The following is a 25,639-nucleotide window of genomic DNA, read 5'->3' as shown; positions in this document are numbered from 1 at the left end:
CTCTACAGGGGTCTTGTTGGATGATGTTCAGAAATGTGATCAGACCTTTCTGCTTGGTCCATCTTAGACTGGATGGTCTGTTCAACCTGTCCCAGAATGTAGTAACACACAACCTCCACTGACAGAGAGTGATGGCTGCACAGGCCAGGAATCAAACCCAGGTCTCCAGAATGCAAGGTGAGAATTTTGCCACCCAGCCACCTTAGCCTCACTCCACAGGATTCATGTATCTTGAAGTAGTTCATGAGAATTAAATGAAACACATGTAATGTCTGTAATGAGCACCTTGTAGAGAGTGAAGAAAGTGATGGTGAATTCGAAGATGGTGGTGATCCTTTGCTTCTGCCGTCACCGAAACGGAGCCAAGTCAATTCATCTACCAGCTTTTTTTTTTTAAAGGAAACCAGTAACTCTCAAAGCCTTGCCCCTTTCATCAGCCCAGAATGGAGCAAAACCAAGCAAGTAAGAAAACCATATAGCCCCCAAACTAAACGCCTCTTCCACAGCAAGCTGTGAAAAGAAGAAAGAGCTAAGGCAAGCTGGCAAGGTGACACACTGACTGGGCACCGGGGTTGCTGGAAAGCCATAGTAAATGCCTGTGCTCACACTGCGCTCTTTTTAGGATTAGAGATTTGTGGAGCTTTCGTGATCAATTTTGGAAATAGGTGATACTGATTATTACTGGAAGAGAATTGGGGTTTGGGGATGAGTGTGCAGTTGGTTACTATTGATAAGAAGTGGGTGGAAGACACATAAAGGAACCCACCCCCCTCACAGCAAAAGCCAGACAAACCCAAATCACTCAACCTGAATCCAGAAAGGAAATTTTATATGTGGAACTGATGAATCACAACATAACCCAATAGGCAAAACAGCTGATTAGGTGGTAATTGTGTCAAATCAACATCTCACTACTCAAGAGATTACACTCAAATGACACATACTCCTAAGGATATTTATGGGTAACTAAATCATCAAAGATAAAGATTCCCAAATCACTTACACCAGAATAGAAAGCCATAGAAACATCAATGCCAAGTTTGATGCTAACATTCCATATAATTTTAGAAATCTCAAAAATAACAGATTGCTACAACAAATGTGTTTGCTTCCAGCAAGTGAAATCCTGCCACCTCAGCCTGCTAAGACTGACATGGCAGCTTGGAATATACGAGGGGAAGTCAGGATAAAAGTGGAATTGATCATGGAGACACAGCCTCTCTAAGGAGATACCTCAACTGATTTCCTTTTTTCAGGGGTCAGCCAAGTTAAATACTTTGAGGAAAGTAGAAAAGGTATCGAACCAGCTCTTCTACAATATAATGCGATTCAAAGGCTTTGCTCCAAACTTGTTTCCCACATCTTGAAGAACTGGGAAGAAAAGTGTTCAATACATCATTTGTACTCCAAGACTACCTGCTACCTAGCTCGTTTCCAACACACAAGCCCACGAGCAGCGGACCGCCAAGGCACAGTGCACACTGTAACTGGTCAGTTGTACAAAAACAAAGTTGGAATATAGTTAGTATATAACAGTGTTGTTACTTTAAATTGCGATAGCCGCTATTAAGGACTAATTGTTCTAAGAAGCTTCACTGAAAGAGCCATGATTCATTGAATGTACCCATTTCAACAATTTCTGGTAAGTTGATATTAGAAACAGTGCCAGCATCACAAATACAGACATTTGCCTGTGTCATAATGGTCACCATGACGATGTGAACAGTTCTGTGGAAACAGTACTGAAAAGGACTGTGGAAACAACTGATTCACCTTAGGAAATTCTCATCCAAGTTATACGGTATATGCTCAAAATGCCTTGTCATAAGAGAAGCCTATTAAAGACGGCAACTCCCCCTCCCCCCAAAAGCAAGCCCAAATCAAACCAAAACAAAACAAATAACCCCCACAGTAGCAAGGGTGTAAATAGCAACTTGTGTCATTGAAAATGATTCCTCTTGTTTCATTTGCCTCTGGATGCTGCCAATAGCCAGCCTCGGGAGTCCCCCCCCCCTTCGTGCTACAGGATTAACTCCCCAGAAGGCACATATGGCTGGGCCTGCAGACAGCACAGGGTGCTCGAGATATTTTCCCATCAAACAATTTCATTTGGCACTTGTCTTCTTCCACAAACACAGAGGGAAACCAACAGCTTAAGCACTAAATTCAGAACTCACCCATGTCATTCACGATCCAACACCCGGAGATAACATGTTTTTCAGAAGATGGGCAGGTCCATGTTCCACGTTCCAAGAAGCAGTGAGGCAGAAAGGCAGGAAAAAACAGAGAGAGAAAAAAAGTTTAGGAAAAAATCAACAAATGGCAGTTACTTAGCCACAAGCTAAGCTGATAATGAGAGCTCCCTCCTTTCTAGAAACGGATTTACTGTCAAAACTTTGTGCATTATGGATAATGTTGTAGAGAAACAAGGGAGATAGCTCACGAAAGATCCAAAAGGATCCCCCTTTAAAGCAGATTCAAATGTGCACTAGATGTTTCCAAAAAGCTAATATGAAAGCATTCTATGAATCTATAGGACATAAAAATAATTAAAGCAGGTCTGGACTAGAATGAGGGAAAAAAATGCTTTAAGATAAAGGCTTAAGGCTTGATCAATATAAGAAAACCCAGTGAGACAATTTACCCATTCCACCATCAAATAACATAAATGATTACCTCGTTTAGAAGTATTCTACACCAGAGCCATAAAATAGAATTAGGGTATTTTAAAGAAAACACTGATGAATAATAAAATAATAAGTTGTTATTATTATTTTATTAATTATTTTTATTAAGGCTTAGGAAAAAAATTCAAAATGGCATAAACTTTCTGGGATACATTATTAGTCACTCATACAAGTCATGCTGTAAAATACATTTTTAAATAGATGGATTCCCCAAACTGAAAGCTTATCTGTCACAGGCTTTTCCCATATGCATCAAAGTTATGGAGAGGAATCCCATGATTTTCAGCTCCACTCAGCCTCCACGCCTCTGGCTTACTGCTGATCAATTCCATCTGAAGCTACCAGCAGAGTGGTGCCAGAAACTAAGTGTCTGTCTTGTCTAGACCCAATCTACAAAGGAAAGAATGAGGAAGCAAATACTTGATGTAAGGAGTCTAAAAGCTGTATCTTATCCTAGAGCAATATGACATGAACTCCAGAAATTGCTCCTGCTATCCACATAGGCTGAGACCCTGGCTGGTCAAATGGCTAAGACACTGGGCCACTAATAGAAAGTTGGAGGCGGAGGTCACCCAGAGGAGCATCGGAAGTAAAGCCTGGCGGTCTACTGCGGAAAAATCTGCCACGGCAAACACTGTGGAGCACAGCCGTTCTGTGGGACACACACGGGCCCTAAGTTGGAGTCAGCTGGATGGCAGCTGGTAGAACAAAACTAGTTGCCGGAAGGTCACTGGACTCAACCTAGGAGACCTGGCTTCAAAACCACAAAGGATCATGCCATCAGCACAGGGGCGCTGTCTTCTCCTGGGCTATACCAGCTTCTTCCCCCACCCCAGCTGCTTCCACAGACACTGTGGTTTGGGTCAAGGAGAGATCTTCAAAAAGTTCTTCAGATATTTTAAAAGTGAACAACATGTGGTGTGGACACTTTTGTTTTTAATCTACTCCTGGCAGCAAATGAATAGTAATTCTTCTAATTGTAGACACATGACCTTGAATTCGAATGGCCAGAGAATATAGTTCTTCCTCTCTCGTATACTAACTAATTTTATTAGCTAGAGAACCAGGAAAGGGAACATACTGGTGCACAGAGTAAATACTATGATGGAAGTAAGCTGAAATCGCTGCGTTCAAATGCCCTCTGCTTCCAAGTTCTCTCACTGTGTACCTTGGCCTCTTTGACAGGAGGTTGGTTAACCTTCCAAAAGCAGACCCCTAGCCACTGAAGGACATAGGAACGGTAAGGTGTGGGTTCAGTCAACTTTTAAGAGCCTGAGGGCCTTAAGTGAGCCACTAAAAATCTCCAGAAAATAAGTGATACCCTGGTTTTCTAATAAGATTTTTTCAGAGATGAAATGCAATGATGTCTAGAGAGGGCCTTAGAGAATCACAAAGCAATTCAACCTAGGGTGAGCTCTCAATGGCCCTAATTGTCTGCATTTAGGCAGAAATGCTGAATTCCCTCCCATGGATACCCAAATGCACTGCCAGATGCTGTATCAGTGAAACTTTCCAACTGTATCTCCCATTTTTCCCACCAGCCATCCTGTTCACTTGGTCTCTTGTGCATTTCTCCATAGAGACTGCTTTCCCGCATTTTCAAACGGGGAGACATATCACAGTACATCTCCTGAAACAAGCATTTGTGTTCCTTCCACGTGCAGGCCCTCCCACCCCGTCACATGTCGGATCACGCCCCTCAAACTCTATCAATTTTCATCTCTTCCTGGAAGCCTCCAATGACCCACCTCTACTTCCTCATTGCATTTAACGTTAATAAAACATCACGTGCACTTATGAACCTTCACCCAGTAGTGCAGAGTACAATATTATCATTCATTCACATGGCTTGATTCCCCATAAAATATAGGAGGGCAGGGTCTAAGTCTTACTGAGCTTTGTCAATGTATCATGTTCCTGGATTAGTTAGTACTGCACATCCACCCCTTGCTCACTGCCGTGGAGTTGACTCTTGCTCATAGTGACCGTATATAAGGTTTCTGATGCTGTATTTCTTTATGGGAGCTTGCTCATCTTTTTCCCACAGAGTGACTGGTGGGTTTGAACCAATGACCTTATGGTTAGCAGTCCAACAGTTCCAGAGTCCTTCACCAAACACATAGCAGGCACTAAGAATTTGGGAAAGCACACAAGACAATCTCTCTCTCCCATCCTTACCTTAGCTCACACTCATCCCTTACACGTACATTTACGGAGGCAGAGATGATTCCTTAATATCTAATTCTATTTATTTTTCATGTAAACATTTATCAATTGCTCTAAATTACCACAGTGATCTTGGGCCTGGTTAAGAGAAATCGTGTTGCTAGTAGGAAGTTCTTTCTCTTCAGTATCTTCCTGTTCTAATTCACCCTGCCTGTGGTAGTTACACAATCTGGTGTCAATTTGGGACTTGAGAGGATTAAGAGTAAAGGGGTGGAGTCTGGGCTGTCAATCGGACCACAGCCAATGAAACCTTTTGATGGGCATGGCCTTCTCCTGAGAATTCTGGGAACTCCTAAATTTCCTCCTTGGAGGCAGGATAGACTCTCCCTCTCAGCTCACTCCCTGAGAGAGCCTCTAATGATAAGACGCATGGCGCTATGTCCTGGGAGCTGGAGAAGCCACCTGGACTACCCTGATACAACTAGACCTCTGGAGCTAGAGAAGCCACGTAGAGACCCCTGACAGCAATGAGATGCTTCCAATGCCACTGGACCCACAAGACGTCCAACCCACTGACCTATGATCCTCCTGCATTCAGTATCATTGCATGTATTTGCTGAGTTTGAAGAGGACTTCAAAGATTGGTATCAGACATATGGGTTAATATTGGACTTATGGACTTGATCTGGACTTGGCTGGGACGTTTTCTCAATATTCAATTGCTCTTGTATATAAACCTTTCTTATATACATATGAGTGTCTATGGATTTGTTTCTCTAGTCTACCCAGACTAACACACTGCTCATTCGTCAGATTGAAAACCAGGAAACCCTTTGCCACTGAGCTGAGACCAGCTCACGGTGCCCCCATATGTGCCAGCTTAGAGCTGCGCTCCCCAGGGTCGCCAGTGGCTGCTTGTTTTCAGACTTAGGCAGCCAGGCCTCTCTCCCAGGCACTTCGGTACAGAGCAGGACCTGGATTGTTTATCTGGTCTTTTGATGCTCATACCACAGAGCCTCTCTAAATTCCTCACCTCATCCCTCTTCCAGCTCGCAGATGCTCTAGCTACCTGCCATCAAAGCAGCCCCCTTCCTCCTCCACAAAAAAGAAGAGACACAGATTTCTATGCCAACCCTTCGAGAAGTTAGAATTGCATAAAGCCTCATATTATTTCATGGTGATATACAGTAGATGTGTAATAGAAAGTGTTGACTATTCACTTAACTTCACTTACAATTCAATCGAGGGCACCTTTTCTCCTCTGCCTACCGTGTCATAAACTGTGAGGTTGGGGAGCAGCACCGCCCCAACGCATGCCACTCCCCATCAGAGTCGAACTACATCTCTCCTCAGCATGAGTCCAAACCAGGCGATGTGGCTTTGGAGAATTCCAGAATGACACAACAATTAAAGCTATGCTTTTCTGTGGCCTGGGGGATAGTATATCTTCATCATGAAATTGCAACAACAAAAACATCACACTGCCCTGATCATCCTAACTTTCAGAAATGCAAATGCTTTCAGATTTTATATTTTTCAGAATCAATTTAGTTCAATTGATGTATTAAATGCATTTTTTCAAACAGGGAGTGAATGAAGCAGGGAGAAGGGTGCATACATATAATTAAACATTTATTCCAAAGTGGTTTGCTTATTCATTCAATAAATATTGAATAGGTATATATGGTGTCTGACACAATGCTGGGTTATAAGGATAAAAGACTAAACAAAATCAGAAATGGTCCTTTCCTTGTGACACTTAGAATCAAACAGAGGGAACAGACATTGTACTGTCTATGCCAACACATTTGTAATGGAGATAAATGTAAAGGAGCCTAGTTTTAGGAAAGAATAAGGCTTTTCTGAGGAGTGGGCAGAAGCTCAGTGTGTGAAGAAGGGAGGAGAACGCCCATCCCAGCAAAGGATATGGCTGAGCAGCACATCTGAGGCCCTGCTGCAGGGTGGAGGAACCCTGGTGGTGCAGTGGATACGTGTTGGGTTTCAATCTGCAGGTCAGCAGTTTGAACCCCCTGCAACTCCACAAGAGCAAGACTGAGCTTCTCACTCGGGTGAACAGTGCAGAAACCCACAGGGAGACACTATGAGTCAGCAGTGACTCAATGGCACTGAGTGAGATTGAGAGTGGCAGGATGGGGATGGATGGGACCCTTCAAGCAACCAAGCACAGGGCTAGGCGCTCGGGGCAGTGACTCTTGATGTGCAATTCAGGAAGCCCTGAATGGGACCCAAGACCTGCTCGGGAGGCCATTAGAGTATTTTTCTTATCATCCATCGATACGGTTTGCCTTTCACTTTCATTCCCTGGAGTATGCAGCCAACGGTCTCTAAGCTACATACTGTGTATTGTCACACTGTCACCTCTGAACTCACTCACTGCATCAAGTTGATTCCAATGCACGGTGACCCTCTGCTCATGGTGAGAGGTGAAGGAGATTCCCAAGATTACTCTTATCTGTAAATTACATTTGTTTTAGAAAATACAGTGCGCTTTCATAAATATATGTATGTTCACATGGGGTGAATTTGTCATTGCTATTTTTCAATGAATGTGTTAAAAATTTCTCAGCTTTAAGCCAGGCAAAGGTTCCTGATCCTGACCTTTGGGGAACAGAGGTAATCCAGCCAGGCTGATGGTTTCTGCTACGAGAGATGGGTTTTTCTAATCACACAGAGTGTGAACCTCTGGACTCCTTTGGAATCCTCTTTCCCCTCTCCAGAGAAAAGTAGCAAATGTCACCTTTTCTCCAGTCCCCGCGGTACTTGTCCCTCTCTGGAGAAAGTCTCATGCCTGCCTTCACAGAGAAGCTAGAGACTGGAGACTATGGAGTTAAATTATGACTAAAATTTATGACTTACACCTTTAGTGTTATAAGATAAAAATAATTATTTTAATATGCAGTTCCAGGAATAAGTAGCAACTGAAAGTATGATTATGATTATAATAATGAGAAAATGATCTGATTTTCTAAATCAGCGGGGAAAGGCACATCGACAGCCCTGTCAAGTAAGGGTATCTGTGTGCGGAGGGACAACGGAGAATGGCCAGGGAAGAGGGCTGGCCACAACTTTATCTAAGTGCATGCTCCAGGAACAGCAAAACAACATCGACTGATGGAGGAGACATGCTGCTCCCCAAAGAAAGCAACCGGTACGGTACTGGAATCTTCCATCAACACAGAAACAGCAAAACACCAAGAGAGAGCAGACCTTTAAAATGTGAAAGACTTCTGAGGCAAAAGAAAAGGATGAGTGGAAATGAACTCCTCAGGATATTTCCTTAGAGCAAGGAGGGAAGCAGCAGGTTCAGAGGTGATCTGTCCTTTTTGACTTGCGCATACCTTGGTTTTGTTTTCTATTGATAACACATATCACAGAGGAGAGCCTGGAATTAAGGTCCTTCCACTCTCAGAATAGAGCACTAGGCATGGAGTAGCCCAGGTTTCTCTGCCTTTTCTTCTGTCTCTTCCTATCCCAAGAGGGCAGGCCTGCAGTTCAGCTTTTAGGTAACCATGAGCTACAGAGAAGCCCTCATGGCCCTGTGGAGTAACCAAAAGGGTGATCATTCAAACCCACCCTCTGCTCCATGGGAGGAGGAGGCAGTCTTGGGAAGCGCATGTAGCAGTTCCACGCACGCTCTCCTTTACAGTCCTTATGAGTCCAGCTCGGCAGAAAGGCAATCATGGCGATGATCTACGTACATACGGAACAGCCTTCCGGAGCACTGGGTCTGGGCAGCTACCCACAAAGTCAAATCCACCAGCGGCTCTGCTTTGGTAAAGACTTATCCCCTTAGAAATATTACACGGTAGTTCTACTCTCTCCTGTAGGGCTGGCTATGAGTCAGAACCTGACTGGATGGCAATGGATCTGTTTTTTGTTGTTAGGTGCATACAAAATGTTTTATTTTTGTTTTGTGTACACACAGAGAAGATTTTTTTTTTTTAAACACACCTACATGGAGAAGATTGAAAGTCCATAACTAAGGAGTAAAACAAAATCAGAGTCTACCATTCACTGATGGTGTGTTTGTTTTAATCATTTTATTACAGGCTCATACATACAACTCTTATTACAATCCATACCAGGCATCCTCAAACTATGGCCCACGGGCCACATGTGGCCCACCAAGGACATTTATCTGGCCCCCCTGGGTGTTTTTGCCCCATTTTGTTTTTTGACGTCAAAATAAGATATGTGCAGTGTGCCTAGGAATTTGTTCACAGTTTTTTTTAAAACTATAGTCTGGCCCTCCAACGGGTTTGAGGGACAGTGAACTGGCCCTGTTTAAAAACGTTGAGGACCCCTGATCCATACATACATCAATTGTGTAAAGCACATTTGTACATTCATTGCCCTCATCATTCTCAAAACATTTGCTCTCCACTTAAGCCCCTGGCATCAGCTCCTCATTCTTTCCCCTCCCTCCCCGTTCACCCCTCCCTCATGAATCCTTGATAATTTATAAATTAGTATTTTGTCATATCTTGCCCTGTCTGATGTTTCCCTTCACCCACTTTTCTGTTGTCCATCTCCCAGGGAGGAAGTTATATGTAGATCCTTGTAATCGGTTCCCCCTTTCCACCCCACCCTCCCTCCACCCTCCCAGTATCGCCACTCTCACCACTGGTCCTGAAGGGATCACTCAAGCTGTATTCCCTGCGTTTCCAGTTGCTATCTGTACCAATGTACATCCTCTGGTCTAGGTAGATTTGTAAGGTAGAATTGGGATCATGATAGTATGGTGGGGTAGGGGTGGGGTGGGGAGGAAGGATCTAGAGGAAAGTTGTATGTTTCATTATTGCTACACTGCACCCTGACTGGCTCATCTCTTCCCAGAGACCCTTCCATACAGGGATGTCCAACTGTCTGCAGATGGGCTTTGGGTCTGCACTCCGCACTCCCACTCATTCACAATGATATGATTTTTGTTCTAATGATGCCTGATACCTCATCCCTTCGACACCTTGTGATCACACAGGCCGGTGTGTTTCTTCCATGTGGGCTTTGTTGCTTCTGAGCTAGATGGCCACTTGTTTACCTTCAAGCCTTTAAGACCCCAGACGTTATATCTTTTGATAGCCAGACACCATCAGCTTTCTTCACCACATTTGCTTATGCACTGAATTTGTCTTCAGCAATCGTATCAGGGAGGTGAGCACACAATGATATGATTGTTTGTTCTTTGATGCCTGATACCTGATCCCTTCAACACCTCATGATCACACAAGCTGGTGTGCTTCTTCCATGCAGGATTTGTTGCTTCTGAGCTAGATGGCCACTTGTTTACCTTCAAGCCTTTAAGACCCCAGACGCTATATCTTTTGATAGCCGGGCACAATCAGCTTTCTTCACCTCATTTGCTTATTCACTTGCTTTGTCTTCAGTGACTGTGCTGGGAAGGTGAGCATCATGGAATGCCAGTTTAATAGAACAAAGTATTCTTGCATTGAGGGAGTACTTGAGTGGAGGCCCCATGTCCACACTGATGGTTTGCTTTAAACTCTCCTGATACTGGATATTGAAATTCCACAGATACTGCACCAACAACAAACTTTCTCAATTTCAATTTTTGTTGGCCATTTGTCTAGACTCAATCCGCCCTGAGTGTCTGGTGCTTTTTCATTAAGTCCTCCTTGCTGTGCAGTCCTACCTTCCTGGGTCTGAACTGCCCTTCTGACTGGATGGCCTGTCTTGTTTCTTTGGGGTCTCTGAAGCTCAATCACTCCTGCCAGTGGATTTCCTTGTTTTCTTTTCCTTGGTTCCCTCGACTCCCCCACGTTCGATCTTGGGATTCTTGTCTTTCATTCTATGGCATCTGCCTTGGTAATCTCAGGGGTTGTTGGTTCTCAAGGAAGGCTGTTGTCACCCCATTCACCTGACTGACTGCTCTGTGGCATGCCTTTTCCCTCACCCCTTCCAAGGTCAGCATCTGCTCTGCTTGCTCCCACCAAGCCCAGCTGCAAGTCTCTCCCACTGGTCCACGTCTCAGGGCCACCCCTTTCATGCTCTCTCTCTCCACATGTGAACTCCAGAGCCTTCATTCTCCCTTGTGTTAGGCTCCCCTGGGAAGCTTTGCCCAGCATCCCAGTCAGAATGAACTGTTACTGCATCTTGGGTATTTCCCAGAACTAGGGAGCTCACTAAGAAATAAAAAGAACTGTTTTTATTATGGAATATTTCTTACAAGCAAAATATACCTATAAGCTAGAGAGTATAACAATAAAATGCACACCTGTGAGAACCCACCACCTAACTTAATAACAAGAGTATTGCCCATTTCATTGCACCCGCACCTCTGCCTTCTTACCTCTCCATACATATGTTTTCTTTAACAGTGGCTTCTTAAGGTTTGCAAGTGGATGAAGGGAGACGCTGGACAGGGCAAGATATGACAAAATACCCATTTATAAACTATCAAGGGCTCATGCGGGAGGGGGGAGCGGGGAGGGAGGGGAAAAATGAGAACCTAACGTCGGGGGTTTAAATGGAGAGAAAATGTTTTGAGAAACGATGTACAAATGCGCTTTACACAATTGATGTGTGTATGGATTGGGATAACAGTTGTATGAGCCCCTAATAAAATGTTAAAAAAGAAAAAAAAAAAAAAAAGTTTTCATGTTTTGGTACATTGGGAGAATTGTAATGGATGCGTTGAATTAAAAAGTGTATGGATTTCTTAATGTAACACTCTGATCTGCTCTGTCAACCTGCACCTGATTTTAAACAAACAAAAAAATTTTAAATGGTCTCATACAAGGATAAAGCAAGAAGTATCATTTCAAAAACCATAAAAACCTTTATTAGACAAAAATGTCAAAATGTGAAGCTATTGTTTCTTGCCACATCCTCCATCTAAGCCTATCCACTTCGAAAGGTGGTATTTCCATCTCTCTAACCCTTCCTCTGGGAGAAAGATGAATCTTTCCAGTCGCAGAAACCCACAGGGCCAGTTCTACCCTGTCCTATAGGGCCGCTAGGAGTCAGTATTGACTCAATGGCAGTGAGTAAGCCTTCCTCAGGAGCCCTGAGGCTTTCTGTTCCCGTACAGATTTACAGTCCTGGAAATCCGCAGAGGCTGTTCCACTCTGTCCTGTTGGGTCAGAAGCAACAAGATGGCAATGGGTTTTGTTTCGTTTGGAACCCATTCACTGGGAATTCTGTACTCTCCAATTTACACCATGTCAAACTGGCAGTTTGGGCATCCTCAAAGGTCTCAAATAATGTTACTTTTCAGTGTTCTTTGATGTGGAGACAAAGAGAACTCTGAAGGGGCAGGTTTAAGGCCTTAAGATGGATGGGGTAAGGCTTCCCAATACAATTCTCCTTGGTCAGTCCATGTACTAGGTACATTTTGGTGATGAAAACGACTCCTTGACACAACTTTCCTGCCAATTTCCTTAAAACCTCTCCATCACAAGCCCCCGCCCCCCAGTAATCCTGTATGCAATAAAAACTACCACGATTACGTATTTGGAATCCCAAAATAACAGTCCACAGTCTTCTGAGCTGACCTTTCTAGATTGAATTAGACAAGCATGCATATCTCCCCAGAAACTACTATTCTGATTTGATCTTTTGTAAAGGCACCCTAAAAAGATGAAAGTGAGTGCATTACTAAGGGGATTTGCCGACAGTCACCCACGGATTGCAGAGACGTGTTTAAACACAATTTGTTTGGAATAAAACTGTGTAGCTATGAACTGGATCCCCAGTGGCAAAATTGTTTACTTACTCTCTTATTATATATTTTTCCTGCCAGATATTTGTTTAACATTGCTAAATATTCATTCTTGTGCTATTTATAGTTATACTTCACTTGTCTTTTGTGACTATCTAAAATCTTTTTGTGTGAATATGCCATAAGTCATTTATCCACCACTTGTCTATAGCCATGCATATTATTTCCAATTCTTTGCTATAATGGATATTTTAAAAATATTTCTTAGTGCACATGTGTCAGTTTCTCAATCGTGGAACAAAATTCCTGCTTGAACAATATACATATAATAATCTTTATAAGATAAGGCCTATTTTTTGAAACATTGTTCTATAAATTTACCTGTTTCTTTTCAACCTTCTATAAGTTTTGACAGTTTCGTGTCATTCTCTTTTATTTCTTTCTAACTCAACATTGTCACACTTTACATCGTGTTTATTGGTGCTTATAAATTGTCTCCCTGTAAGATGATATGCTCCGATGGGTATGTCAGTACCTTGTTTGTAAAAGAACATAAATGGAAATGAAATTGAAGTAAATACAGTGCCTGTATTTGATTTGAGTTTTCAAACATTATGCATTTTAAACACAAAATGCAAAGAAGGGTTGTAGGATAAACAATCCTTTGTACGAACATAATTAATCCAATCAGACCGTTTCCATACTATTAACACGTCAGACCAGTAACGCTAAGAACATGGGCGTTTCATTGGAGTGAGTAACAGATTTGGGAAAAGGAGTCTCTCTTGGAAAGTAAGAAAGCCTGACTGACTATGAGCATAAAAGTGTGCCTTAGGACAACTCGTGGGCACTAGGGTCCAGTGACCTGTGCACTCCAAGGGATTCAGAAAGGGAGCCGAGAAGTGGATGCTGTAGGCTGTCCAGGTAGCAAAGGGTACATGGTACAAGAGCCACCACTTGACTTCTTGTTCTGAGATCCCACAATGAGCATTACCAATTCCCAAAGCTACTCATAAAATAGACTGGATAGTTGTCTGGGCTAGCCTGAAAACCAAACTATCATTTATAACATTCTTTTCTCTCAGGGCAGAAAATTCAAAGTTACAAACAACTCTTTGCAAATGCACTTTTGGCAAAATGACTCATCTTTAGAGCAGGGAATGCCTGTACACAGAGCTAGGTCTCTGCTTTTATCACGCGCATCTTCTCACCCCAGGGCTAAAATGCCAGAGGCTGAAGGAAAGAAAAGAAGTGTCTCAGCGTTCCTAAAAACAAAATGCACAGCATCCATTAACCTGCTCTTTGATCACGGCTGTCTGCTTTGAAAAACACACGGGAAGCAGTGCCAAAACCTCCCCAAACAGGAGATGTGCTGGCATTCTTGGGGGAAATGTAAAAAGGCTTAAAAGAAGACTGAGAAAGGAAAGAGTGTGTCCTCCGCATTGTTCAATCTGTGTCTGAGGGCACAAACAAGGGAAACTGAGGCTTGCCTCTTGCGAATCCATGAAAAAGGAAGTCACTAAACTCGAGGAGGCAAGAATCGACCTTTCCTCCCCACATCTTTGATGCCGGCTTTCCCATCACGTGCAGAATGCTACTTCAGGAGGTCAAGCTCGCCAAACAAACTCCTGAATTCAGCAAGTATCTTTGAATAGAGAAGAGTCAACAAAAAGTGGCTAAGAATGACACCATAAATCTAGAACAAGCTACCCCATGCGGACTAATTCAGCTTGGCTCGGCAACAGCAAAACCATCCAACCATCAAGGAAATATGTGCTTAGGACTGAATTCACCTCACGCGTTTGCAGCCCTGGTGGAAGCTCACATGCTCACAAGCATCCTAACCCTTAGTTGTTCAAGGTATAAGCCAATCAAGCTGCTTGCTGAAGGTACACAGAGAGGTTTAATAAAGTCACAAGATCTTTCCTTTTTTTTAACTCACTAATTAGTGCAACCACTTACATTTTTTAAAACACATGAACATGTGTGCTCTATTTTGATCCTGACATAATGCTGAATAGAGTCACTTAATTACTTGCACATGCATGTATTGAACAACTACTATCTGCTATATGCAAAAAGGATTCCAGGTGTTGAACTACTAACCACAAGGTTGATGGTTGAAACCCACCAGCCCCTCTGAGGAAGAAAGAAGAACCTGTCTGCTCTGGTAGATATTTGTCATTTTAGAACCTGCCCTATGGGGTCACTACGAGTGGAAATTAACTTGATGGCAGTGGGTTTTGTTTGGGTTATATGGAAAGGGATAATCTTACAATAATCCGACTTTCGGCTATACAAAAGAGAGCTTTGTTTTTCTTTCATTCTTTTTTAAATTTTTGCCTAGGTTGTTGTTCGAGAGTAATGGGATGGCAGCAAAGAGGAAGAGCAAACTGACTTCCCACATGGATTTCCTCTGGGCAAACACACCCTGCTCCAGACAGGGCATTCTGTCCACCTAGAGCACAGCCAGGTGGAACACAGGGAAAGGGTTCTTTGCCTTTGTACATCTTTTCTCATATCCTCAGGCTTTTCTTTACTCTTGCTCCCACAGCACTTCAGGTCAAGGTAATAATTTGGGTCAAACTTCCTTCCTCTGCCCCCATCAACTCATTCCCTGCAGTAAGTCACCTGCACCTCCCATGGGAAACCACTGATGGCTTGTTTGGGCCAGCTGGTCTTTGGAGCCTCCTATAGCAGCTCACAGATGCACCGGGAGCATGCCACTGGCTGGCCTGGTGTGGACTGCTCTGCTAGGCCCCAGACTCACTGCTAGCCAGATGTACAAGCACTCTCTTTCCTTACGCTAAATGGAGGCCAAGAGAACACTTTTTTACGAGACAGGTTATCATTCATGATAAATATCATGTATTTATCATGTTAATGGCTTTTCATGGGAATTACCCAGATAAATTCTCTTGGTACATTTGAACAGATTATCCAGGACCTCTTTGAACTCAACCAAATCTGCAGAGTGAGATGAATGGAGAGAAAAATAAGAACATGAGATTCCAGGTAACACGGTTGAGCAATGAAGGGGTCAGGCAATTCAGAGAAACAACAAATTAATTGTCATCACTTGGATCAATGTAATCAATTATCTAGGTAATAAAGTCTATATTATTTGTGCTTATATATTGCTATTGATTTTTTTTTTAACATAGCACATTGTGCAAAGTGAGATTTTCATTTCCTCATCTCAAAATTGAGTGTCAAGAAGGCTGAGGTGTAAAGACAACCCCGAAGTTTGTTACGTATGTTTGTCAGGTTGACAAAGTAAAGGCTTTACTTTTTAATAAGCCTTAGTACATACACACAATGTAATACTAAGAATAAGGAGGAATCCGTAAAACACCTCTCAACATGGATGGAAATGGAAGAATTGTACTGTGCGAAACGAGTGATCACAAAAGGACAAACACTATATGAGACTACTGTTATTTTTTTGAACAATGAAGAAGGGTTTGCACAGCAAAAGGATCAGACTTTGATGGTTAGCAGGGGCGGCAGGGGAAGGGAAGGAAGGCAAAGCAGTAGGCTAGAGGGGAGATAAATGTTAAAATACATGAAAAGGAAAAAGCCTTTAATTTATGATGATGATTTAGAGCTGCGGATTTGAAAGCTGAAATAGCTTAACTACAATGTAAGGAAGAATAAACTGTCATCCAGGGAGACAAGGAGTCCACTTCCTGAAAAACTCCATCAGTGCGTATTTTTCTCTTGAAGCACCATTAGGCTTGTTATCTAGCCATATACTAGCAGGGCCAGTGTTACAGTTAAAACAATGTGCTATGTGGAGTAACCAAAAGATAAAGGTAGATGATGCAGATGAGTAGATTAAAAGTATGAGACAGAAAACAAAACATTGATTTTCCTTTTTCACTCAGTGAGATGGTTTGACAACAGGTCACAGGTACACTTAAGCAGCATCACTCACTGCTGCATTACCTAATTCATTTTAATCCTTGATATTTTTTTCAAAGGAAGAACATAGCTGTGAATAGCACAAATTACTCATCCTTTATGAATATAATGTATTTATGTTGAAACATGTAATATTCTACAGGATTCATACATTTTGTAAGAGGAAATTATCTATGCCATCGAATCTTTTGAAAATAAGATGGGTACATATGTCACTTTTGTTATTTTGATAGCTATCCGTAAGAAAAAAAGTACCACATCTGCTGGAAAAGCACTCATTTGGGTCAAGAGAAAAAGACTCAGGGCATGTTGCGTGCAACGCTTTCTGGCCAAAACCCCTTAATATTTGATAAAGTCCAAACTGTCTTAAGCTTACCAAGTGGGGACATTTGCTTATTTACCATGTTCCATGAGAATGTGGGCTCTGGAGTATGCTATGCAGACGATCACAATGGCCCCATCCTTGCACTCAGACTCTGTACCTGCGTCCTTTGTAATGGGGCTGCCCGGCTGTTGCCACTGAGCCCACACCCTCTCATCTGTCTGTTTTGCACTGTGTCCTTCTGGATCCTGGGCCTCCTTCGGCATGAGATCATACAGCAGCCTGATCAATGACCCAAGCTCGCAACCACCTCAGCGAATTGGGGGAACACAGACCCTCCGGGCCATGTGGTGATTCTCTGCTGGGTTTGGGCATAATAGGTTGAATGGAATCTTTGATGTTAAATATGGTGGCCTGCAGAGAATCAAATAAGTACGGTAGAGTCAACATAGCCAGGGCTGAAGGCAAGAAATAGAAATACTGAGATTAAGAGTTGATTTAAGTATTGATCTTTTCATACTGAAGGCAATGCACATAGAACATGTATCATAAGACACACAAAGAAATGGGTACATGCCTTTGAGCATTTACTAGGTCCCAGGCATTTTATAAGTATTATTTGTAGTTCTTACAATTCTGCAAGGCAGGTATTATTGAGCTTGTTTTTTTAAAAGCAGCAGCTTTGATTCTTAAATACTTAGGTGATTTGCCTCCACATATCCAGCTCATGAATGTCTGAGCTAGAATATGAATCCAGGTCTGTTCACCTCTAAAGCTGGCAGCTTGCTATGCATCCAGAGTCCCTGTAGTCAACTGAATTGGAGCTCAGCCGAGTGTGTCTGTCAAATAACTGTGCATCCCAATGTGTATGCAATGGAACACTATTTATTTGCTTTGTCCTGATCTTAAGGGATAGCAGGTTACATATGTTTCAATATTCTCATTTTGTGTATTATCTTCTTGTTCACAATACAACCTAAAGAGGCCATTCAACATTCAAAGTAACAATTAGTTTACAGGGAATGCAAATGTATCTTGATCTGTGATAGCAACTAGTTTTAGTTGAATCTCTCTAGCTTTTCAAAATGGTTTGACAATGAAACCTGGTTACCTGGTTTCATTATTTAACTCTGCACAATTTTATGGCTATGAAACCAAACCAAAGGAAAAAAAAAAAACCATCCCAGAGCCTCACTGCTGTCCCGTTGATTCCAACTCCGAATGACCCTCTAGGGCAGAGCAGGGCTGCTCCACAGGTTTTCCAAGGCTGTAAACCTTTTATGGAAGCAACTGCCTCCTTTTTCTCTCAAGCAGGTGCTGGTGGATTCAAATCACTGACCTTTCCACAGCAGCCGATGATTAACCCCCTACACTATCCAGCCTATTATGGGACAGGGTACAAGGTCTTTATTTAAAGGTGAACATGACTTGTTCTGATTAAACATTTGCTGGTACTTAGATTTGTTCTCCTGAATTTTCTGTGTTGTAGTTTTAAATTGCAGGATCCTGTTTCAAAATGTCCTCGCATGCTAAAAGAAACCCAGACAGTCCGGCAACTTAAAAAAAGAGAGAAGTGTATATGGTCTTATGATCCTTTTAAAACCTACCAGACACCAGATTCTTTTTAACAAATGATGTTCTTTACTTTTAAAAATCCTCTTTCTGATGTAGGGAATATGATTTCCTTTGCTAGTGGGGAAGCCGAGGCAGAGAGGCTCAGTAAGATCCCGGATTAGCTGGATTGCGGATCACCGTCTTGGTGTGGATCACAACTATGTGGCAAGATATTTTCACTCAGTGAAAAGTCCTTTCCATCTTGTAACACATTTATGTAAACCTTAGAGAGATCCTTTGTGAAAATCTTTATAACTCACGTCCAACAGCTCTTGGTCACGTAAACCGAGAAGGAGAAAAAGCAAGTTGCCATGGAATTGAGTGCCACCTGTCAACCTGCAGGGTGCTGTGGTGCAGGGCCCAAGCACACTCCGGACTCGCCAGGCCTTTCTCTAGAGGAGCCTGTGAGTGGGTTTTAATCTCTAATGTTTTGATTGATAGCCAAGCGCTTAACCATTTGCACCACTCTGGGGCACCTCTTGATCACTCAATGCTATCCAATTTCTCCTCTCTCATAAGAGGTTTGGGGATGTAATTCTAACATCATTATACAGTATTGTACTTAAGACCTCAGTATCTGATTATTCCCTGTTTGTTTTGTTTCCCCATTTGCTCATTCCTACCTACTAATCAGTGAACTATTGATAACTATTTGGCAAAAGTGGATTTTTTTCCTTTCAAGTTTGATGGATTGAAAGCATTTCTGTCCACAGAATGTAAACGGTGGTATCTTTTCACAATAATTTACTCCTCTTTCCCTCAAACACAGTTTGATTCTTCAAAGAAAACAAGTGTAGAATATTAAGAAATCTCATTTTCTACAATTCAAAAACATTTTTTTATCTAGAGTTGAAACTTAAATAACTACGCACGCTATTCAGCACATCATTCAAACCCAAATAAATCCCACTGTCCTTGAACTGATTCTGACTCAGAACGACCCTGGGGGACACAGTGCAACTGGCCCCGCAGGGCTGCCAAGGGGCAAATCTTTATAGAAGCAGACTGCCACAGCTTCCCCTGGAGAGTGGCTGGTGGGTTTGCACTGCCAACTTCTGGTTAGCAGCCAAGCTCGTGAGCACTGACCAACCAGGGCTCCTTAAGGAGCACAAACACACTGCCATTGAGAAGATTCTGATTCCTTGAGACTCTACAGAGCAAAGTAGAACGTCCCAAGGGGTTTCAAGGTGGAATCTTTAAAGCGGCAGATTACCACAGCTTTCTCTACCACAGTGGTTCATGGGTTTAAAGAGTACACTTTTGGTTAGCAGTCAGGTGCTTTAAACAGAGTACCACCAAAGCTCCTAACCAGCACGTACTTGATTAGATTTTGCAAATCAGGGAGCCATGGTAGAAATCAGATAAAAATCTCCCCACAAAGGATTCTGGAAGGCCTGGTGGTGTCATGGTTACTCAGTCTGTTACTGCAAGGTTAACAGTTTGAAACCACCATCTGCTTCCATAAACAATTAGTCTTGGAAACTCACATGGGCAGTTCTACCCTGTCCTATGGCGTCACTATGAGTCAGCATCCACCCGATGGCTGTGGGATAAAGGATCCTAGGTAAAACAAAGCCAGAAGCTCTAAACCCAAAGTTCCCTGGATGCATTTAGTATTGATCAGCATCTTGCCTTGCAGGTCTCATTTTATACTTTTAGCTTAGTCACTTTCAGCTTGTCTTTTTCCACATTCTATTCTTTTCACATGACCATTACCTCATCTCTATAATCAACAATGTTAATAATTATACAGATTCTTCTAACTTCCAAAGCTTGAAATACCTGGGCAATTAGGCAAACATGGGGTAGTGGGTGGTTTGTGAAGTTCCTAGAAAGTGGTCTATTGCTGTTTTGTCAAGAGCCGACTCTTTCTCTCAAATGCCCACTAGACAAAGGCTTGGAACACCTTCACTCCTGTCATCTTCTCTTCTTAGAAATCACTACCCAGTCCTTTGCCTAGTCTGGGCAAATCTTAGTAGGAAATGTAAAGATGGCTAAGATGGTGTCCCTGGTCTCAGACAAGGACTAACTAAAGAATAAATATATTATCGGTGCCATGTCAATCGGAAAAGCAAGGAGGTGCAGAAATTTGAGGGAGAGTGACCTTCTGAGAATGATAAAGCGAAGTTCCACGTGGGAGATAGTGTTGCAATTAGGCCTTGAGGAAGTGGCCCAGCGTGTTTCATACTGGCTTTGGGTTATGTGAGTATTGTGGCAGTGCAGACATTGCACTAGAGATCTGTCAACCCTACTCTTTGACAAGACACAACAGTGAGTACTCATGACATCAAATCCTCCAATATAAAATGACACACTACTCAGTAGCATTAAAATAAAGAAATCTCTCTTTTTCATCCTCAGCAATTTTCTGGCTACGATGATAGCTATATTACCATTTGTTCTATGCCCAGGCAATCTGAAAAATCATTAACTATTTCCAACAGACATCTGTATTTCTCCATCTTTATTGAGAACATCACAGTTCAGTACTTTCAAATCCCCAGCCTTTTTACCATCTCTACACTGAAAGTCGCATTTGGTTAACTAGTTCTGAACAACCACCACACAAAAAATCGTATGTTTCATATGCTGAAGGTCTCACATTTTCCTTCCAAGGATCTCCGTTAGCTCTGAAGTAATACATTAATTCTCACAGTCTGGTAGGTGAAAATTATTATTCTGCTTCCAGATGAGGAAGTAACTGCCAGAGAGGACTGTGACTCATCTTGCACTTTGGATCTTTTAAATGAACCATTCATAGTTCAACTTTGACTTAAAATCCTACAAAAATCATCCTTTGCTTTAGCGTATGCTTTTTAAATTTTTGGTCAAAAAAGCAGCATGTCAGCATTCAGTGTGGAGAGTGAGCAATGTAGGAGCAACTGGGTTTAGAATAAAGAATCTGTGACTGTTGGCATGGAGAAGAGGAGAAACAGACAGGCATAGAGATTGCTCTTCAACGTATGAAGGGTGGTGCATGCACAGGCCAGAGAAGACTGAATGCTGTAGCCCAGGAGATAAAACTGGAAAAATGGATGGCTATGCAGGCAGACTTTAAGGGAATTTGTTATTATCTTTATATTGTCCTCCTGGGAGGCTTTTCTTCCGTCAACATCCAAGCTACAGGGACCCCGCCTCTGTAAAGCTCTCTTTGCTGCTGCTGCTCAAAACAGAAGTACTTTACCAAGAACCTTTAGCTGTCTCTTTGTCTGTACAATGGCACCTTTATCATAGCTCCTCTCTTTGACCTGCCAGCAAGGATAGGAGCTTTAGATGGACAGACATCATCCTTGTTTCCTAATGTTCCAAATGTTTAAATAATAAATGTATTGAAAAGGCAATAGAATGCTTCTGAAAGTAGTGAGGTTTCCATTTCAACCATGAAACCCTTGAGTATTTTGGTATTTCTAAATTTCCTAATATATTAAGGTCTTTCTTATTTACGGTGATGCTATTAATCCAAAAACTAAATATGTACATATAAAACACTATATGCCAGCCCTCAAAATGACTATAATTAGTTGTATATAAATTAGTATATGATTTCCTTATTTTAATAAAGATTGGCCCAAGGAATTATTAAATGTCCTTTCATGCCAATGTTTTAAATTATAAGCACCTACTATGTGACAGGCCCTGGGGAAAAAGGATAAGAAAGACAAATTAAAATCAAACTCATTGCCATCAAGTCAATTTCAACTCATCAGTGACCTTATAGGACAGCACAGACCTGCCCCTGTGGGTTCTTGAGGTTGCAGGAGCAGAAAGCCTGATCGTAAGATCAAGGGCAACTGGTGGGTTCTAAATGCCGGCCTTGCGATGAGCAGCCCCACATGGCAGTCACAGGGTTCCTGGTTTGGACAAGAGCCCTTCAGCACTTTACATTCTCCCTTACTATTGGGACTGAGAGGTTATGGTCTATCTACCTGTGAAACTTCAGTCTGATTTGAAGTGAATGTGCTCCTCAGATTATCTAAAGTTTTGCCAAGGTCACTACACTTTCCCAATAAGCCTATCTGGATGCTCTCTTTGGAAATTAAAGTTATAGGAGAAGATCTTTAACCCCTTGGTGCCAACCAAGTCTGAACTGTAATTGATCCCGCTGGGAAGTGCCCATAGCAGACAGGGCAACTGGCTGGTGGTTCACAGGGTCCTTGGAAACCAATGTGGATTTGAATCTTCCCTTTTCTAAAGTATGTGTGAGTGAGTGCAACACCTGCCCACATCTCCCAGGCCCATTAGCGCGTGCGTGTGTGCGTGTAAACCTTGCCTGGCTGACTCACCTGTGTGTGTGTGTGTGTGTGTGTGTGTGTAAACCTTGCCTGGCTGACTCGTGTGTGTGTGTGTGTGTGTGTGTGTGTGTGTGTAATGCAGCATAGGGCCCACATCTAGAATCTGCCCCTATCCTCCCCCCATGAGAGTTTCTGATCTAATGGGATTTAGACAGAAACCGAAATAAAATCTGGGATTTAAGGTCATCTGTACGGTCATTTCTCTGGAAACACAGCACTTACAAGGGAATTTCGGCGAATTGTCTGAGAACTTAGAGTCAAGCAGGACGGGGGAGCAGGGGATGATTGCTAGTGCGGGCCTCTAACACTAACACTGGTCCCTAGCCCAGAGCGGTGCCGCGGGCCCAGAGCAGGTTCTAGAGACTGACTTGGTCTGGCCTTGCCTCGGAGCGCTTTGCCTCTCCGCGTCCGCCGCTTTTAGAACCCAGCTTCTGCCTTGGAAAGGGTCTCAGCGCCAACACCCAGGTTTCCCAGCGCCGGGCCGACCCCCACGCGAGTTCCTGGGTCGGCTTCTCTACACTTGAATGAGAAGCGAACGCCGCAGCCACGGGACAGAGGTCTGCAGACCCCGTGGCCGCCTCTGCATCTGAATCCGCAGCGTCCCCACGAGTAGGGCGGGAACAAGGCTCGGGGCACCCCACCCCAAGGCCGCGCGCACCCAGATCTCAACTTACAGCCCAGTTAGAGGTCTCGAGGCCAACCTCAGCCCCGCCCCGCCCGCGACCCCCGCAGTCCTTGGCTAGCGCCACCCACCTCCGCGCCCAGCTTCCCGGGCGCGGGAGATGCCGCGCCTCCGGAATGTGGATGCTCAGCTGCCTGCGACTTCGGCTTCCAAAGGACAGGACGCCCTCCCGGGAGGGAGGGCTGCCTCCGGGAGCGCTGGCAGGAAATGCCCGAGCAGGGGCGCTGCCCGGGGCTGGCAAACCACTGCCTGAGCCTGGTGAACGCCTCGGCTCCCCGCCCGCCCCCTCCGACCCACGATTTTTATCCCATGATACGTTTTTGCGGGGGGAATCTGTAGCTGGGGCGGGGAGGACGGCAGGACTGGCGGGGCAGCAGTGGCCACACTCGCCCAGCCCCCTAACACTCACGCAGGGGGTCCCCCGCACGCCTGGCCGGCCGCACCCCGACCCCGCACGTGGGCACCCGGGGTCGGAAACACTGCTGGCTGTAGGGCAAGGTGGCACGCTGAGCTGTGGCTTTCGCCCCGCGCCAACGTACTAGGTCTCCCGAGAACCCGGGCCAGCAAGATCTGGCTGCGGAGACTGGCGGGCGGCTGGAGTGGATCGGGGCACCCAGGGATCCCTGGAAAGAGGGTCGTCGCTCCCCGCCGCGCGCCGCTGCAGGTCGCTCCCGAGCGCCGAGAGCCGGCGAGCCGGACTGGCTCCTGGGCGCGCGGACCTTGCCGGAGCGCCCGAACTCCCGGCCGGGCGCGGGGGCTGGAGGGCAGCAACCGCCCCGCACGCTAGCGACTGCACGGCAGCCCCCAGGGGCGGGAGCGCGGGGTGGGAGGCGGAGTCGTCTGAGCGGAGAGGGATGACGTCCTCCGTTTCTGGGGCTCCGAGAGACCAGCCTGCTGCTCGGCCGGTCCAGCTTGACCCGCTGGGGGGCGGGGGGCGGGGGCTGGAGAAGAGGCGCCCCGCGCCGGTCCCGGTCCGGCTGCGGCTCCCGAGCGGCGCGCCCCGAGGCGGTCCTGCCCAGCGAGAGCAGCGCTACAAGCCCGTGTCCACCAGCCGAGCCCCTCGCGGCCGGTGCGTCGCCTCGGCGTGCCCACGCGGAATTCCTGTCCTTTCCAGCGCGTCCGCGGGGGAGCCCGGCAAACAACCCCCGGCAGGCCGGCCTCGCCCCTTCTCCGCACTTCTCCCCAGCGACCTCGAGCCAAGGACAGGCGCCCGCGCCCGGCACCTGCCCACGGGGAGGGCTGCGCTCCGAGCCCACGCGGGCTGCCAGGAAGCTTGGGGCACTGGAAAGGAGAGGCGCTTACCTCCGTCACCGGGAACCTTCCTCTTCTGCAGCTCCCGGAGCCTGTTTGCAACTCCCAGGCTCAACCTTCTGAAGTAGCGAAAGGACGGAGAGAGGTAGAGCTGTCCACGGGGCCCCCGGCAGCCGCGCTCTCCTTGGGCTTCTCCTGAGTCCAATCTCGGCCTTCTCGGTGGGAATGGGTTCCCAGAGGCTGGAAGGGGCCGCCTGACCCGGGGCTCTTCCCGCAGCTGTAGCGAGTCACCTCCAACTTCCCACCTGCAGCGCGCGAGGGGCGCCAGTGACAGCCCGCGCTGCGCTCCGGCGCCGCCCCGCCCCGCCCCGGCCTCCCTTCTTGACCGCTGGTTGGCTGCGGCCAGTGCCGGGCGGAACTTGAGGCCCGCCCCTCCCAGATCTCTCTTACTCCCACCCGCCCTAGCCGCAAGCTGGGAAAGTGGTTGGCTGCAGAGCCTCCCTAGACCTTATAGCCAGAGGGGTTTTTGAGCCCCTCTGCCCTTGCCCTTCGTGAACTGCTAGAGTCCCAGCGCACACACGTTTTTCGGTGGCCTAGGGACCGGAGGAAGGAGGGAGGGCATGGGAAATAGAGTCGCTGTGAGTCAGAATGGACTCAATAGCAGTTGATTTGATTTGGATTTTTGACCTACCTAGTAAGGAGTCTTGATGGCTACTTGGGTCAGCAGTTCGAAACCACTAGCTTCTCAATAGGAGACAGATGAAAGTCTTTATTCCCGTGAAGACTTACAGCCTTGGAAACTCACAGGGGGGAGTTCTATGTCCTCTAAGGTCGCTATGAATTGAAATCCACTCAATGACAGTGAGTTTGGTGTAGGAAGGGGGCCCGGTAAATTGAATTCTTATACTGGCTCTAAGTTCCTGTAACCTCTGCGAAGAATGAGCTCCCCAGCACCAGTGCCCAGTGGTGTGGTCGGAGCACGGTTTGGAGTTAAGCTCCACC

The 25,639-nt window shown here is 44.9% G+C and overlaps 1 protein-coding gene across 2 annotated transcripts in view; it reads right to left on the bottom strand.

The window, feature by feature from the left end:
- EPB41L3 (erythrocyte membrane protein band 4.1 like 3) overlaps positions 1–24,926 on the bottom strand; it is a 268,892-nt gene extending 243,966 nt beyond the window's left edge. For both annotated transcript variants that reach the window (XM_045296254.1, XM_045296255.1), the window contains exon 1: positions 24,689–24,926. The gene's annotated coding sequence lies outside the window, so the exon portion shown is untranslated. The remainder of the gene's footprint in view (positions 1–24,688) is intronic.
- Between the last annotated feature and the right edge of the window lie 713 nt (positions 24,927–25,639).

This window comes from Echinops telfairi, unplaced genomic scaffold (genome assembly GCF_000313985.2).
Source record: "Echinops telfairi isolate 266 unplaced genomic scaffold, ASM31398v2 ScPeMD7_7400;HRSCAF=8409, whole genome shotgun sequence".
NCBI classification, from domain to species: Eukaryota; Metazoa; Chordata; class Mammalia; order Afrosoricida; family Tenrecidae; genus Echinops; species Echinops telfairi.
This window is presented reverse-complemented; position numbering and strand designations above follow the sequence as displayed.